Source organism: Bidens hawaiensis, unplaced genomic scaffold (genome assembly GCF_021521415.1).
Source record: "Bidens hawaiensis isolate Kalapana, Puna unplaced genomic scaffold, B.hawaiensis_p1.1 tig00043662_1, whole genome shotgun sequence".
Lineage (NCBI taxonomy): Eukaryota > Viridiplantae > Streptophyta > Magnoliopsida > Asterales > Asteraceae > Bidens > Bidens hawaiensis.
In genome coordinates, this window is record NW_027497750.1 from 83,875 (window position 1) to 101,663 (window position 17,789).

At 37.8% G+C, this 17,789-nt stretch overlaps 1 non-coding gene across 1 annotated transcript; it reads left to right on the forward strand.

Annotated features, from left to right (window-relative positions):
• The first annotated feature begins 4,182 nt into the window (after positions 1 to 4,182).
• On the forward strand, positions 4,183 to 4,289 carry LOC143594471 (small nucleolar RNA R71). The gene has a single exon (XR_013146336.1). It is a non-coding gene; the product is annotated as a small nucleolar RNA R71 (small nucleolar RNA).
• The last annotated feature ends 13,500 nt before the right edge of the window (positions 4,290 to 17,789 follow it).

Here is a 17,789-nt window from a genome sequence, read left to right on the forward strand (position 1 = left end):
TTAGCCCAACTGTCTTCTCAAGAATGCGTTTAATGCTCCGGTTACTCACCTCCACCTGTCCACTGGTCTGTGGATGGTAGGCAGTAGCAAGCCGATGGGTGACCCCATAGTGTTGCAATGCCTTCTCTATCTGCGCATCGCAGAAGTGAGTACCTCGATCGCTGATCAAGGCTTTCGGTACACCAAAACGAGAGAAAAGATTTTTCAGAAATCTCACTATAACTCGGGCGTTGTTAGTGGGCAAGGCTTTGGCCTCTACCCACTTGGAGACGTAATCAACTGCCACAAGTATGTACTTGTTCCCTGTAGACGATGGGAACGGGCCCATAATATCAATACCCCAAATGTCAAAAACTTCGTAAACCTGAATAGCATTCTGGGGCATCTCATTTCGGGATGAGATGTTACCGACACGCTGGCATCGGTCACAGCTTTTAACGAATGCATGAGCATCTTTGAAAATTGAAGGCCAATAGAATCCTGAATCGAAGACCGTCTTAGCAGTAAGAACAGCACCATGGTGACCTCCCATCGGTCCCTCATGACAGTGGCTTAAAATCCGCCACCCCTCTTCAACATCTACGCATCTCCTCACCAGCTGATCAGAACCTGTACGTAAAAGAAACGGGCCGTCCCAGATGTAAAACTTTACGTCAGCAAAGAATTTCTTCTTTTGCTGGTGAGACATCCTCTTAGGGAGGGAACCATCGACAAGGAAGTTCGCTATATCGGCGAAACACGGGTAGCCGTCATCCTGTGCTCTGATAAACATGAGATTCTCTATCGGGAAATGGTCATTGATGATGACCCCAGCATCTCCGATCTCGGCTCTCTCAAGACATGACAAGTGATCGGCCGCTATATTCTCGGACCTCTTTTTATCACGGATTTCGATATCAAACTTCTGAAGCAGCAGGATCCATCGGATGAGACGAGGCTTAGCATCCTGTTTGCTTAAAAGATAACGTATGGCAGCATGATCCGTGTAGACGACTGTTTTGGACAGAACAAGATATGACCTAAACTTATCAAATGCAAACACCACAGTTAACAACTCTTTCTCAGTGGTGGTGTAATTCTCATAAGCAGTATTCAAGGTCCAGCTCGCATAGTAGATCGGGTGGAAGTGTTTCTCCTTCCGTTGTCCAAGCACTGCTCCAACGGCATAGTCGCTCGTGTCGTACATCAATTCAAATGTCATAGACCAGTCGGGAGCAATCATGATCGGGGCGTTAACGAGTTTGTCTTTTAGAAGATCAAACGCCTCGATACACTGTTCAGAGAAGACAAATGGAGCGTCTTTCTATAGTAGCTTGGTCATTGGTCTCGCAATTTTCGAGAAATCTTTAATGAACCGGCGATAGAAACCTGCATGACCTAAGAAGCTACGGATGGATCTTACAGAAGTGGGCGGGGAAAGATTAGAAATGGTTTCAATTTTAGCCCTGTCCACCTCAATCCCCGCATTCGAGATCCTATGTCCTAGAACGATGCCCTCGCGTACCATGAAGTGACACTTCTCCCAGTTGAGGACTAGGTTGGTGTCGACGCAACGGGCCATCATCCTATCAAGGTTGGGAAGACAATGATCGAAAGAACCCGAAGACAGAAAAATCGTCCATGAAGACCTCCATGGAATCCTCGATCATGTCGTGAAAGATCGCCACCATACATCGCTGGAAAGTAGCTGGAGCGTTACAGAGTCTAAATGGCATGCGTTTATAGGAAAACGTGCCATAGGGGCAGGTGAATGTGGTTTTCTCCTGATCATCGGGGGAGATCGGGATTTGGAAATATCCGGAGAAACCATCCAGAAAACAGTAGTACTGCTGACCCGCCAAACGCTCAAGCATCTGATCAATGAAGGGTAGAGGAAAGTGATCTTTCCTAGTGGTATCGTTCAGTCTGCGGTAGCCGATGAAGACTCTCCAACCGGTCACGGTCCTAATGGGAATAAGATCGTTCCTTTCATTGGTGACGACAGTCATGCCACCCTTCTTGGGAACCACTTGGACCGGACTCACCCAGGCGCTATTAGAGATAGGAAATATAATTCCCGCATCAAGGAGTTTGATGATTTCTTTCTTAACGACCTCTAGCATTTTCGGATTAAGCCTCCGTTGAGGCTGAACGACGGATTTGAAATTATCCCCCCATGAGGATTTTATGAGTGCAGAACGAGGGATTAATCCCTTTTATGTCTATAATTTTCCATGCTATCGCATCCTTGTGCGCTTTCAGCACCTTCAACAACTTCAACTTCTCAACTTCCGTCAAGGCAGACGCGATGATGACAGGTAGCTTCCTCTCCTCATCCAGAAATGCATACTTCAAATGATCGGGTAGATCCATAAGTTCTAAGGAAGGAGGAGGGCTCTCAACAAAGGGTCGGTCTCGAGGATCGTCTCGCATGATCTCAACAGCTGACTCTGAATCTAGGGGTGCTGACACGGTGTCATCCATCAATGGTTGAGTGGTCATGGCAACCATCTCAACCTCTGAAATCTCCCTATCGAGGATCTGTGGGTCCAAGGTAGGTTCGCCACAGATGTCAGTGAAAAACTCCCACACATGTGATACGATGGTATCAACGAAATACAAGGAGTCGTCCGTCGACTTGGGGTGCTTGAGTGACTGTCTTACGTCAAAGGTGACGTTATCATCCCCAACTTTCAGAATCAATTTGCCCTCACTGACGTCGATCAACGCATGTGCGGTGGCAAGGAATGATCGGCCTAAAATGAGCGGGACACATCATCCTCATTCATATCCAGAATGACAAAGTCCACCAGGAAGATGAACTTGTCGATACGAACAAGCATGTTTTCGACCACCCCTCGCGGATATTTCATGGAACGATCAGCAAGTTGGATACTCATTCGGGTTGGCCTCGGTTCGCCCAGACCCAACTTACTGAACATTGAATACGGCATGAGATTGATTCTGTCCCCAAGGTCGGCCAAAGCATGTCGAACCGTATCGTCGCCTAAGATGCAGGGAATTGTGAAACTCCCAGGATCGGCCGTATTTTCAGGAAACTTGCTCTGCAACACTGCAGAGCACCCAGCACTCAACGGAATAGAAGAGATCTCAGCTAGCTTCTCCTTATTGGAAAGAATGTCCTTGAGGAATTTGGCATATTTGGGCATCTGAGTAAGCGCCTCAAGGAAAGGAATGTTTAGGTGAAGCTGTTTGAGAAGTTCAAGGAACTTGGAGTTTTTCTCTTCGTCTCTATCCGATCGGAGTCTTCCAGGATAAGGCAATTTGGGTTTGTAGACTCTCAAAGGTGGGTTTGATGATGATGAAGGTATATCAGTCGGCTTTGTACTCGCTGGGATAGTCTGCTGGTGTGCCTCGACTAGAGGAGGCTCCATCTGGATCTCCTCGTCCACCTGCTCTTCTTCGTCAACCGCAGGTGTGACAACTCTCGAAGGATTAACCTCTCTTTCTCTTCTTGCACCGCTTCTAGTAGTCACCGCTTTAGCGAACCCTCTTGGATTTTTCTCGGTATTACTCGGTAGTGAACCTGGTGCTCTCTCGGATAACTGGGTTGGCAATCTCTCCAACGTGAGGCTCAAGATTAGCTAGAGACGTGGCTTGCAGCAGCTCAGCCATCATCTCCTCTAGTGAGGCTTTCTTCTCCTCTCTCACCGCTTGTTCCGAACTTTCCTGACCTGAACTCCCCTGCCCGAATAGATTCTCATGATGCTGGTTTTGGTATTGGGCTTGATAGCCACTGGCTTGTCCCCCACGATAGTTATTCTGATTTCTCCAGCCAGTGTTCCCGCCGAAGGCGGAGTTTTGATATCTCAAGGGGTTGTTGATAAAGTCAACCTTGGTTGCTACCCCGGTTTAACAAGACAGTCAATGGTGTCGTGACCCCCTCGGCAAACCTCACACTTCGCGACGCTCTTAACGGTAAGATCTCTAACGAGTTTGTTCAAAGCATCAATCTGCGCTTGAATGCTAGTGTTCGTATCGACCTGAAGTACTCCTCTCGATGACGTGGAAGAATTTCTGCCCCCGTGCCCCTCGTAGCTCGCTGCTAGATCATCAAAAAAGACAACGCACTCATCGGGATCTTTGTTCTTAAGGAGGTTCCCGTTAGCAGTTTGGTTCAACATCTCTCGCACGTGCTGAGTGGCTCCATTGTAGAATTTCTCGATGAGCATCCACTTATCTAAACCATGATGAGGACAACTAAGAAGGATGTCCTTGAATCTTTCCCAAACTTCCCCGAAAGACTCGTCGGCCCTCATGCAGAAGGAACAAATCTCCTCACGGAGTCGAGCGGATTTAGATGGCGGAAAGAATTTGGTCATGAATTTCTCTTGAAGGCCCGCCCAAGTGGTGATGGATCCTGCAGGTAGTGACTTCAGCCATTTGTAGGCTTTTCCAGTGAGTGAGAAGGGAAAAAGACGGAGATAGATGGCTTCATCGTTCATGTTGCCAATATTGAAAGTTTCGCAGATTTGAACGAACATGTCGATGTGTTTTGAAGGATCTTCGCTCTCTAGCCCTTCGAATTGGAGTGCGGTTTTTATTAGTTGCATGACGTGGGCAGGAATGGACCAGTTGCCAGCGGCGGCACCGTTCGATAAAGTGATTCTTGAATGAGGATTCGTTGTCGGCTTACCGTAGTCAGCTACTACTCTCCTAGGCGGTTGGTCACCCATGTTCCTATCCCTAGAAGATGCGGAAGAAATAGAAGTAGAAGAAGAATCAGAACCTGTCGGTGAAACAGAACGCTCTCCCTCAGGCTGGACTTTCTCGGTGTCGTCAGACGTTTAAAGCTTCAGTGGTCCTTGTGAGCGGGTATGACGCATACGACTATAAAGAAAAACTAAAATTAACTAATCTAAAATTAAACTAAAAACAAATAAAAGCAAATAAGCAAGTAAAACGTAAACAGGTAAGTCCCCAAACTCGGGTCGTTCTCTAATCGCCTCAAATCGTGTCCCCGGCAACGGCGCCAAAAACTTGATGTGCGAAAAAATATATATAAATAAAACACGAAATCGCAACTAAGCTTTAAAAACCAAACAACCTATCCTAGTTCACACAAACGGCAAGTTTACCGGTCGTGTATAGCAAAGATGAGGAAAGTCCGGATATCGAACTCGAAGACACGTGAGAACGGCTCAGATTATAAACCCTAATCCAAGTCCTACCTAAAAATATTTAATTGATTTTATTTTAATTTTTATTTTAAATAGTTTAACTAACTTACTTAACTTAACGAAACTAACAAGAAAACTTGTCGGGACTTAACGAGGTTTTAACAAATATGGAGAAACGACTACCTAGGCAAGAATCCTATTGACGGTTCAACGGCTAATGGAATTAACTAATCACACCACACCGGGATCTTAAAATAATCAACTAAGGTTCATTAAAGTTCGCTAGATCACCTCTCGGTCTCACCAACTAACTCTCACAAATCGAAAAAGATTGAATAAATGCACCGGGAAAAAGATTACTAAGGTACACTGATGACGCATCTCCTCTCGGACTCAACGACACAAAACCCGCTAAAAATTGGTACTAGCAATTATAGGGATAAAGGGGTAACAATATTTAATTTGATCTAAGACACATATTTGCACGCAAAACTAAACCGGCTAAGACCAAAACTCGCTCTCGCGCAATTCTAACCTAACCGAATAAATACCCGAGACAAACCGACTCCTTATTACCTCTCGGTCGCAAGGAAAGTGAACCTATTGAATTTTAATAATTAAAAGAACTCAAGATTCCTATGGTCGCGCTAACCACAAAATAGATCAAAAACACCAAGTCTATGACCTAAACGTAGAACCCTAACCGAATGACACACAATCACTCAATCAAAGTAATACGCGAAATCAAAAGCAATAATTATATAAAAACAATATTTAACACATCAAAGATTAAATTATATAAATTTTTCAATAATAATACGTCGTATAATCAATCAAAACCAAATAAACTGTTAAACAATGTCAATATTCATCTCTACCTAGGTAGTGCAAATAGTTTAGCTACTCATAATAATAATAGATAGCACAAAGTTAATAAGTTTAAAAAATAAATTCATAATTAAAGAAAACAGAAAATCAAACCAATAAACTTTGATGAATAGCCTTTTATTTCCCTTGGTCACAAACCTTCAAAAACAATTTCTCTTGATTTAGTTGTCCCTTGCTGCTGCCACAATTCCAATCGGCCTAAGAATGGCTGTTTTGGTTTTGTTTTTTAAAATTATATTTGTTTGTTGACGTTAAGATTATCACGTGGGTTATTACCAACCACAAAACCAAACACCAATGGTCTCCAAGCCTCCAAGATTGTTGAAAATTGTTCTTCTCCTTCCAACCTACTGCCGTGCACTCCCTATCTCCTTCTTAGGGGTTTTTTTTTTGTGTTTATAATATATTATTGCATGAAAGCATTTTCTCTATCGGGCTTGGGTCGGGCCTGGATCTAGTTCTTGTTAACTTGATCATAAAGGCCTCCAATGTCTTCAAAAACCCGAACCTTTTCTTCTTTAAAACTCGTCACCTACACAAAATAATAAACATTGTAAGATCAAGTTAAAACGAGTCAAAAACATGATTTATTATATAAATTAGTAATAAAAGGATGATAAAATGTTACGAAAATTAAGTGTGTTTTACAACACATCACGTTTGTGTAACTTTCATCATAAAAACAGTAAACATGTTTCAAGCAAGTTCACGTATATTCATAAACAATATGCAAGAATAATATTAACATGTACGATAAATATGAATCGTTTTGTAAATAAGCGCATAACTAACAAAATAAAAACTTGTGACATGCTACACCCCAAAAATATTAAAAAAGTTAAAAAGGGGTTATGAAAAACTCACTTGTTAAGTAAGCGAGTCGAGAGCGAAAAATGCCTTTAAAGGAGTGAATCGACAAAGTTCGGTTCAACGAACGGCCCTAGATAAATAAACAACTAGGCTTAAAAATAAGTTGCGTAAAGAAAATAATTTGGCGAGGATGTTCGGTTTATGGTAAAGAAATTTATAAGAAAAAAATATATATATTCTGGGTTTATAAAAAAAAGGCTTTTGTTTATTTGATTTGTTAAGTTAATTTATTTTAGTCTTAGAAAAACAAAAGGGTTATAATAAATATTAATTAATTTAGATGAGTCCGGTTTGTTTCAACCGAACAATTAATTAAGAAAACTAGTCTAACTAGTGGTTCGTTTTTTGGTCGTACACAAACCGGTTATTGAGTCGGGTTTGTGAGTAACATAATTTGAAAAATATGAAGTAGTATGTTAAAAAAATGTTTGTTCTTGATTATTAGTTTGTAAAAATAAAACTTGACTTTTAAACATAAAATTCATAAATCGAACATAAGCAAGCCAATTACGCAGGATGATATGTCTCCATTAATGTCGTTTGGGTTGTCATCATGGAAACAATCGTTATGCGTAATGACAAGAAATAAATATTACCCGGGGATTGTATCACAAAAGAAGAAGAAAATAATAATTCTTGAGCAATTGTCTTTTGAAAGTCAAACTTAAGACTTTGGAGAAATTGACAAGCATGAATTATTTTGAGTGTAAATTAGTTGTGCAAGGAATGTAGAGAATGAGTGAGCTTTATATAGGCTCAAAATCGTTAATAACAAGGTCATGTGAGTTAATTTGATGGCTAGTCAAGAGGCTAGTCATAAGGCTTGGAATCATGGATTTTAACTAATTGAATGTTTAAACCTATTAAATGTCTTTGACTCTTGATTAAAGAAAGATAATATAATACTTAGAATTAAATTTGTAACATCAAAAATAATAAAACAACATTATAAACATAAACAAGATCATGAACATAAATACAAAAACAATTCGCCATTTTATTAATATATGAAGATCCGAAAAATGTCGAAATTTTAAAATGGGTGTGTTTGGGTCAATATAATGTAATAGGCTCGCTACATGAGCATATGGTAAAACATAAGGTGTGGTAAATGGTTGAGTAATGGGTCGTGGGAAGCATTTCGATATTGTGAGGTGATTAAGTGGTGATGTATAAAAGAGCTATACCAAGGCTGTGTATTCCGTGCAGGGCTTTTTTTTTGTTCGGTTGGCTTTGGGTATATTGGGTGTGTGTTAGGTTTGAGATTGGTTAGGAAATAGATTTGGTGTTTGTGCTTATTGTTGTCGTTGGTGTTGATGAGTTATGATGCATTTGGGTCATCATGGTCGGGATAACGACTGCCTATTGCTTGAAAATTTGGGATGTCACTTTACGTGTTAAGTTTCAAGGGCGAAGTCGAGGAAAATGAGAAGACATGCTGCGAAGCGGAAATTATTTGCGTGACACGGGACGTAAATATCAAATTCGAATTACCAACCAAAAGAAACACTACATGAAACATTCAGAAATCTTAATTACTCTGTATAAATCATAAAAAAATAAATAAGTAAAGTTACATGAAGCAATATTTGAATTCGAGTTTGAAATGTCCATGACCCAACATGAGTTTTCACAATTCAGTAAGAATTTCATAAATAATAGAATTAAAACTATATCAACTTTGAAATCAGAATATCCATGAACCACGATAGATTTTCGTATCCCAATAAAAACTTATATAAACTAGTAAAATCGAATTGAAAATCGAGTGTTCATGTATCACCATGATTTTTCGAACTTTAAATTAAAACCATAATAATAAATGAATATATAACTAAAGAAAATGAATTGAAAACTCGACTATTTATGTGTCACCATGACTTTTTGAATTTTCATTATAAACCATAATAAATGAATATATAAATAAAGAAAACAAAATAAAACTTTACTATTTAAGTATTACCATGATTTTTTTGAATTTTCAATTAAAACCATAATAAAAAATGAATATATAACTAAAAAAAACAAATTGAAAACTCGACTATTCATGTATCACCATGACTTTTCGAATTTTCAATTAACACCATAATATAAATAAATTGAGTCTTTGGAATCATACATTGCATATACCACCGTGACTTGTATGCAATTTTTAATAGTAAGATGAAACCACTTTCTATTCACAAAGGAAAATAATCACATTTGATAACTTAAAGTAGTAGTTCGTATGACGTTTGGTATGGTATGTTTTGGCCTAATAAGTTTCAACACCTTTCCGAACCCTCCAAGTAAGCAACCAAGTCTCGCGGTTGATTGTAATTTATACGTATCACTTATCCTTAGGTTTAATAATTCGGTTTCAAGGTTTAAAAAAAACAAGTGTAACCTTCCAGCTACTACATACCCGTCATGTAAAACCATCATTAATGACAACGAAAAATCGAAATATCAAAACACGAATTATTATATAAACATCAAAAATTCGTTGAAAAATATAAAAGATTACAATATTGCTTAGGCATAAGCCTTAGAGTTTGTTTGTGAGTAAGTGTACATGCGACGTTATAAAATATTATAAACATACTTGAAGCATATGAACAATCTTAAAAGATGCGGGCACATAACACATAGAGTATACATGCAATCAGGGCCCTAAAAATAAACTATAACTATACTAGGTCGTTACGTCTAACCACCTATCTTATAGTCACGACTCTGATAACAATCTGTAACACCCCGACTTTAAGCGGCATATGCCCGGGTGCAACGTACAGATCACTCATAAGCTCGTAACACTATTAAAAGTGACAATATATTTATTTTATTTCATAATTTCACAAGTACACAAATAGTTTGATAATGAGACAAAAAGAACATCACAACTAAATGAAGAAAATATTATTCATTGAAATAATCCTATTGTATAACTAATTTTCTTGTCCTGTCACTTCATCGTATCAACCTGCAGTACGTTTAAAATAATATATTTTGTCAACAACACATGTTGGTGAGTTTTCATAAGTTTTTGCGTATATAAATATATATTAAATATGTGATTCAACAATCGTCATGTAATAAACATTCAAACATAATGTAAATGAAATCAAATAGTGTCGTCCTCCCGTTCATTCAGCCGAAGCCGTAGAAGTCGAGGAAATGAGAACCACCTTACGTAAACAACCGAAGTCGTAACGTTAGACGGCGCAGGTACGTCCCGTCGGACTTTCCCACTATGTGTATGCGTTTGCGTTTGCGTAACTTCCATCATAAAAACAGTAAACATGTTTCAAGCAAGTTCACGTATAATCATAAACAATATGCAGGAATAATATTAACATGTACGATAAATGTGAATCGTTTTGTAAATAAGCGCATAACTAACGAAATAAATGCTTGTGACATGCTACACCCCAAAAATATTAAAAGAGTTAAAAAGGGGTTACGAAAAACTCACTTGTTAAGTAAGCGAGTGGAGAGCGATAAATGCCTTTAAAGGAGTGAACCGACAATGTTCGGTTCAATGAACGACCCTAGATAAATAAAGAGCTAGGCTTAAAAATAAGTTGCGTAAAGAAAATAATTTGGCGAGGACGTTCGGTTTATGGCAAAGCAATTTATAAGAAAAAATATATATATATTGGGTTTATAAAAAAAGGCTTTTGGTTATTTGATTTGTTAAGTTAATTTAGTTTAGTCTTAGAAAAACAAAAGGGTTATAATAAATATTATTTAATTTAGATGAGTCCGGTTTGTTCCAACCGAACAATTAATTAAGAAAACTAGTCTAACGAGTGGTTCGTTTTTGGTCGTACACGAACCCGGTTATTGAGTAACATAATTTGAAAAATATAAAGTAGTATGTTAAAAAAATGTTTGTTCTTGATTATTAGTTTGTAAAAATAAAACTTGACTTTTAAACATAAAATTCATAAACTGAACATAAGCAAGCCAATACGCATGATGATATGTCTCCATGAATGTCGTTTGGGTTGTCATCATGGAAACAATCGTTATGCGCAATGACAAGAAATAAATATCACCGGGGGATTGTATCACAAAAGAAGAAGAAAATAATAATTTTTGAGCAATTGTCTTTTGAAAGTCAAACTTGAGACTTGGGAGAAATTGACAAGCATGAATGATTTTGAGTGTAAATTAGTTGTGCAAGGAATGTAGAGAATTAGTGAACTTTATATAGGCTCAAAATCGTTAATAACAAGGTCAAGTGAGTTAATTTGATGGCTAGTCAAGAGGCTAGTCATAAGGCTTGAGACCATGGATTTTAACTAATTGAATGTTTAAACCTATTAAATGTCTTTGACTCTTGATTAAAGAAAGATAATATAATACTTAGAATTAAATTTGTAACATCAAAAATAATAAAACAACATTATAAACCTAAACAACATCATGAACATAAATACAAAAAAATTCACCATTTTATTAATAAATAAAGATCCGAAAAATGTCGAAATTTTAAATGAGTCGGGTTTTTGGCTTTCAAAAATGACGAATGTCACAATCGGAAACAACCTCTCTATTCCTACGGGGTAGAAGTAAGATTGTCTACATCTTACCCTTCTCAGACCCTACCATAACTTTGCTATTGGTGGAATATACTGATTACGATGATGATCTTTTTCTCACACCATAAATACATTTAAATATTGTCTTGGATTTTCTAGTTGACGACTATCTTTCTGATTATTTTTTTCTTTTTTTTTCTTCTCTCATCATAGACACATAAAGAAATAATTCTTTTGATATCTAACACTGTCTTTTTTGTTTTAGTATTTTGTAATGGTGATGTTGATCTTTATGAGCAACTATGACATGAATGTGTTGGCCTTGTGTTAAAATTCCTCAAATAAGTGACAGGGCGTTTTACTTCCCGCATAGCCACATCGAGCAGGTTTGTTTTTCTTGATTTGCATAATTTTTAATGTTAGATTGAGTAATAATGCGTAATCTTATAGTTCGACCACAATCAATAATTAATATAATTTAATTTGCAGAACTCCTTATTTGTTTTTGTTTTTAATGTTTAGTTTATTTGTTTCTTTATTTATTTGGTTACTAGTTTTGAACCAGTGTATTACACGAGATTTATCAAATGATAAAAATAAATAAGGTCATTATTTCAATTGAAATACTTATGAATTAATTTAATGTACAAAGTAAAACTTATGAATTATATTTTTTTTCCTGTTCACGACTTATGAAATGTATCTTTTTCATATTTCACCCCGTGTACTACACATGATATAAAATATGAACTTAATTAATTTCTCGTGTAATAATATTTAAAAGATAATAACTAATGTGTATAGACAATAATCTAGATCATAATGTCTTTAAACAATACAAATGCATACATAAAAATATATATTTTCTGCAATGCTGAAAACAACCACCAACCTAAAGGGTTAAGTAAATGAGAAGGAAAAAAAAACTATTTTATCCCTAATGGAAAAAAACAAAAAAGTTTACGAAAAGTAAAAATAGCATGATTTTGGAAACGTTAGGTGTTTATTTGCATGAAATTTTAAAAAAATGTACTAAAGTTGCATAGTTGGTCAAACCCTGAGTATGAAAAGGCACTTAACTCAATGATGGATAAATCCACACTATGTTATGACCCCATTGACAAAATGATTTTGACCCATGACCCGTGGATATCTAGAATGAATGAGATGAGAGATTAGGAATTAGGAGAAATGTAGGCTTGACACATAAGATTCAACATTTTCTTTTATTAGTATTGTAAGATAAGATGATAATAGAATATCATGAGTTCAAATTTCAAATCCTATAGTATGAAAAGATTAGTCCTTTAAAAAAATATTAAAACTGCACTGAAATTGTTTAAATAACTTGTTTGTTAGACCAAGTGTAATGGGGCGTGTAATAGGGCGATTTGGGGTGAGAAAGAGGAGGAACAACCACCCCCCCCCCAGCGATTTTGGGGCTATAAGGGGCGCGGGAGGGGGCTAATTGTCGCCGGAAAGGTTTGAAAATAATAATATTTTAATATTATTACAGTTGACAACGTTCAAAAATAAAAAATAAATTAATTAATTAAAACAATATATATATATATATATATATATATATATATATATATATAAACATACACCTTCTTCTCCATTTTATATCCATTTCATACACAATTTATACTCAAAGTCTTCAAAAAAATATAGTAAAATGATTCCTAGAAACAACCTGGACCACCCATTCCCTCCTTTCGGTCAATTCCATGGTTCGCAAAACCAACCGAACGAGAACTTACAATGGAACCTGAACAACCAAAACCAACCGAACTATCCGTTTCAACCGAACCTAAATGTAACATCGTGAAAGTTTCGGGTTCAAAACGTCAAGTTTCCTAAGTCGAGGGACCAAAACTGTCAAATTTCAAACCTTAGGGTTTAAATTAAAAATTCTGTTTTCCTGACCCATCACGATACGCGATGGATCAGAAGAAGAGACCCATCGCTAATCGCGATGGGTTGTCTGACACACTAAGCACGTGGCACAACGGTCGCCACGTGTCACCAAATGGCAGCACGCCCGCCACGTGGCGCAACGCCTGCCACGTGGCAAGTCTAAGGGGTGACCAGGCAAGCCTATGTCGTGATACGCGATGGGCTTAGCCAAAGGGCCATCGCGTATCGCGATGGGGCCCTGTTTTTGCCTCTAAATAGTGGGTTACGGGTTCTTGCATTCCACACTCCAAAACCAGCACTTTTCTCTCTCTCTAACATCTCTCCAAGATCCTACAATCATACCCTCGATTACCTCGAAGTTTGTGCCCCGATTCCTCGATTTCCGTGCCCATTTCCTCGTAATTTATGCCACTTTCCACCAACGTACCTATCAAGAAGGAGATTGCCATTCCCCTACATCATGATGACTAGCCTCGTAAAGCGTGCTAAAGAGTGGTGAAGTATTGGTGTTCATCGATTTGCATGCCAAGGGAAGAGTGACGAGAAGAAGAGTTGATTAAGAAGATAAAGAAGGTGAAACGGTGTTGAGGTGCTGCTTGAGTATTTAGGGTTTGTGTAAGCCAAGCAAAGGTAGGCATAATGCTCGAATAAAATAATAATAACATATTATAAAGACTTAAAACCCTAAGTCGAGGTTATACTCGATACCTCGATAAAATAAAATAAAATATAACAAAGAAAAGGAAAGATAGAATTATGAATATACATATATTAATGTGATTATATTATGTGTGATTCTTTGTTATGAAAGTATTATTTAAGTAATAATAACTATTCTTAAATAATAAAGAAAAGAAAAGAATATGTTTCTTAGAGAAGAAGAAACGTAGGGTTTTTATAAAAATAAATTAAAGGTTTATAATATTACTTTTTTAACTAAAGGTTTTAAAGTAAAAGAGTTTTTGAAATAAAGGTTCATCGAGGTAAAGATTATAAAAGACTAAAGGTCTTAAGCCGGATTGTATATCCGACTAACAAAAGGTTATACTCGTACTATAGGTGCGAGATAGCAACGAGAAAGACCCTCAGATGGTGTTTGAAGCCGATCCAAATTGAAAAGGTGAATACGCCCTAACTTTACAAACTTGTTTTCAAACGAGTCAACGTGTTAAATGAAAAAGGTTTACATGAGACTAAGTGTCTCTAAAACATTTATAAACAAGGGTATAAACACTGGCCTTAGGCTATCGTGTACGTTTGTCTGGATCCTTACATATGTGATGGGCACATCACACCTGGTCACAATTACACTGCCTGCGGGGAGTATGACCTTGTGTATACGTTTAGGCACTCAACTAGTCGAACGCAGCGGTGTTTGCTAGGGGATCCGAGTGTAGAGACTTGAGTTTATGAATTGTGTTGTTTTAACTTGGTTATTCATATGCCACGATGTGGGCCGAGACCTACGTAGTCTCGAGGGGTGATCAAGTAAAAGAAAATATTTTTTAGCGTCAACATATTCACCAGCATTCGTTGCTGACGTATTTTATTAACATTTTACAGGTGATCAAGGTTAGAGCTTGGGATGACGAAGTGCTCAAGATATCCGATGGCTCGGATCTTTTTGTTAAAATTAATATAATGTTAATGGTGGTTTTGTAAACTAAAACAAGTAATCTTTGAAACATTAAACGGGAATTTTTAAATCCCGTCTTTTGTATATGTAAATATTATATTTAAATCCACATGTTTATAAAAGACTTCCGCTATTAAACCGTAACTCTGATTTATTTACAAATGTGGTACCAACATGTGTGTCATACACCTAGGCTGCAGTTTGGGGTGTGACACTAAACATGTACGCCAACTATCTCATGCCCCAAAACTCAATGTCGGCGTTCGGATCTACACTATCGGAGTCGGAGTCGGTGACGGTGCCGGAGACGCAAACGACACGGGCCTCCGGTTCAAGCCAAAATCCGACCCGTAAACATAAAAAGAAACAACAGGGTGACCCGACGCCGCAACATGATCCATACAAGCAATGGACCGAGGAGGAGGAGGTGGCCCTCGCAAGGGCTTGGATTGTCATTTCGGAGGATCCCAACGTCGGTAAGTTTTTTAATATTAAGTATTTATTAAAAAAGTATTTAGTGTTTATTAAAAATGTATACTTGTGACAAATAATTTTAATTTGTAGCTAACTTTCAAGCCACCGGGATGTTTTGGAAGAAATTATTTGAAGCTTGGCTCGCGATAACCGGTAATGTTAGGCCCCGTTACCGGTAGCCCTACTTTAGTGTTGGATTTACTCATAAACGCAGTTCTAAATATCAGAGTTAATTAAAACTTTCGCGGAATAACATAAAACATCAACAGTCAGTACAAACATTCATAACTTGTCTTTAAAACATAACTTAAAACACTTCTTTAGTTCAAACATTAACGATTAAATCTTCAGATGCCGGCTTCTTTATTCAACCGCTATGTGTCTCCCTTCAAGCCAGCTGTCTCATCCTACTCACCTGCGTGCATACTAAAAGTCAGCTACGCTGAGTGAGTTCTAGTTAATCACATAACATATAGTACATTCATAATTACATACTTTCATACTTCCATTTATAATATACTTACTTATCTTCGTACTTTCTTTCTTTCATACACTTACCTTACGTTTTAAAGAGCATTACGCCCTATAACCTTCGCATATATTATTAGGGTATGCAACCCTTTAACCTTCGCATATATTATTAGGGTATGCAACCCTTTATCCTTCGCATATATTATTAGGGTATGCAACCCTTTATCCTTCGCATAAATTATTAGGGTATGCAACCTTTTATCCTTCGCATATATTATTAGGGTATGCAACCCTTTATCCTTCGCATATATTATTAGGGTATGCAACCCTTTAACCTTACCTAACATTTCATTATCATAACCATACATTTAATACCATACACAACATAATCGTACATACTCCCTTATTCATATACACATATCATAAATACTACACTATACTTTCCCTGACAATACGTGCAATACCCAAAGGTCGTTCACATACTGTCAAGCATACATACATAACTATCACAATCGTCATTACGACATACACTTACCAGTTAAGGTAAGTGTATTAACATTCACATCGAGTATGCACACAGCCCGAAAACATAACAAGGAAATGTGGCTAGAAACTCACCTGAATGCGGTTACGTTCACCATTAATTGTAATCCCTTTTTTGAGCTGTGCACGGCTAACTGTATAATATTTATATGCATCAATGAACTATTACTACTCATATCATATTTCTATCTTTATATAACCCACAACGAACGGGGGGTCCGGTGGCAGCGCCCCTGGCAGCGGGGTTCTAGGGGCGGCAGCCCCTAGCGGGGTCCAAGGGGCAGAGCCCCTGGCTGGGGTTAAGCTGGCAGGTCAGCTTGGAAAAATTTTATTTCCATTAACTGTCTTAACACATTTTCCATTAGGATTTTAATTTATTCCCTAATTCGTTAACTCATTCCTTATAACGAATTAAGTCTGATTCGCTATCCGATTCGTTACCGAACTTGACTTAAGCGAACTTATATGCGGAGAAGTTATGTGTACGTGAACTTGTTTTCTGGCGAACTTAACAATCGGCGATCTTGTATGGCGAGGTTAACAGAAGCGAACTTAGCTGCTGGCGAAGTTAACATGGTGACGTTAAACATTAAGCGAACTTAGCCTACAGCGAAGTTGCCTGCCGGCGAACTTGCTTTCGGCAAAGTTATACAGTAGTAGCTACAGCGAACTTATGCAGCGATCTTAGCTGCGGGTGAAGTTGCTCTAGCAGCAGCCACTGTGCGACTTTAACCTCCCATAATCATCTCCGTTTTATCGCGAAACTCAGGGATATGATACAACCCAAACCCGTGATCATTCCTATGGTCATTTTTAGATAAGATTTGGCCCGAAAACGCATAAAGTTTGGACCTTTAAGTTCAAAACGTTCAATACTAAGTTTAGGGTTCATTTTAAACGTGCCATAAGCAGCCGCGAGGTTGTTAAGTTCGTTTCTGACATCAAGTTTACAACTTTACGTTTCATTTACACCCGATCTAATCTCGTTCTAAGTTTCAAGACTAAACGTTAATAAAAACGTAAACTTTAAGATCAAAACATACCTTTTCGTGTTTTTTTAGCTTAGCTATGGACTTCAGATCTTGTATTTATCTTGTATAATGAAGATCTACACGAACTAGTGTCCACTTGATCTCGGATCCCTCTCTTCTCTCCCTCGGCCGTAAGTGTGTGTGGGTGTATGTGTGTGTTTTTGAGTGTGTAGGCAAATATGGAAAGATGGAATGAGGATTAGGGTTTTAGGATGGTTTAAGGGGGTATTTATATCCCTTAAAGCCCATGGACCTAAGGCCCATTACACTTTAATCCACCATAATTAATCCAAGTCCATGATCTTTCTTC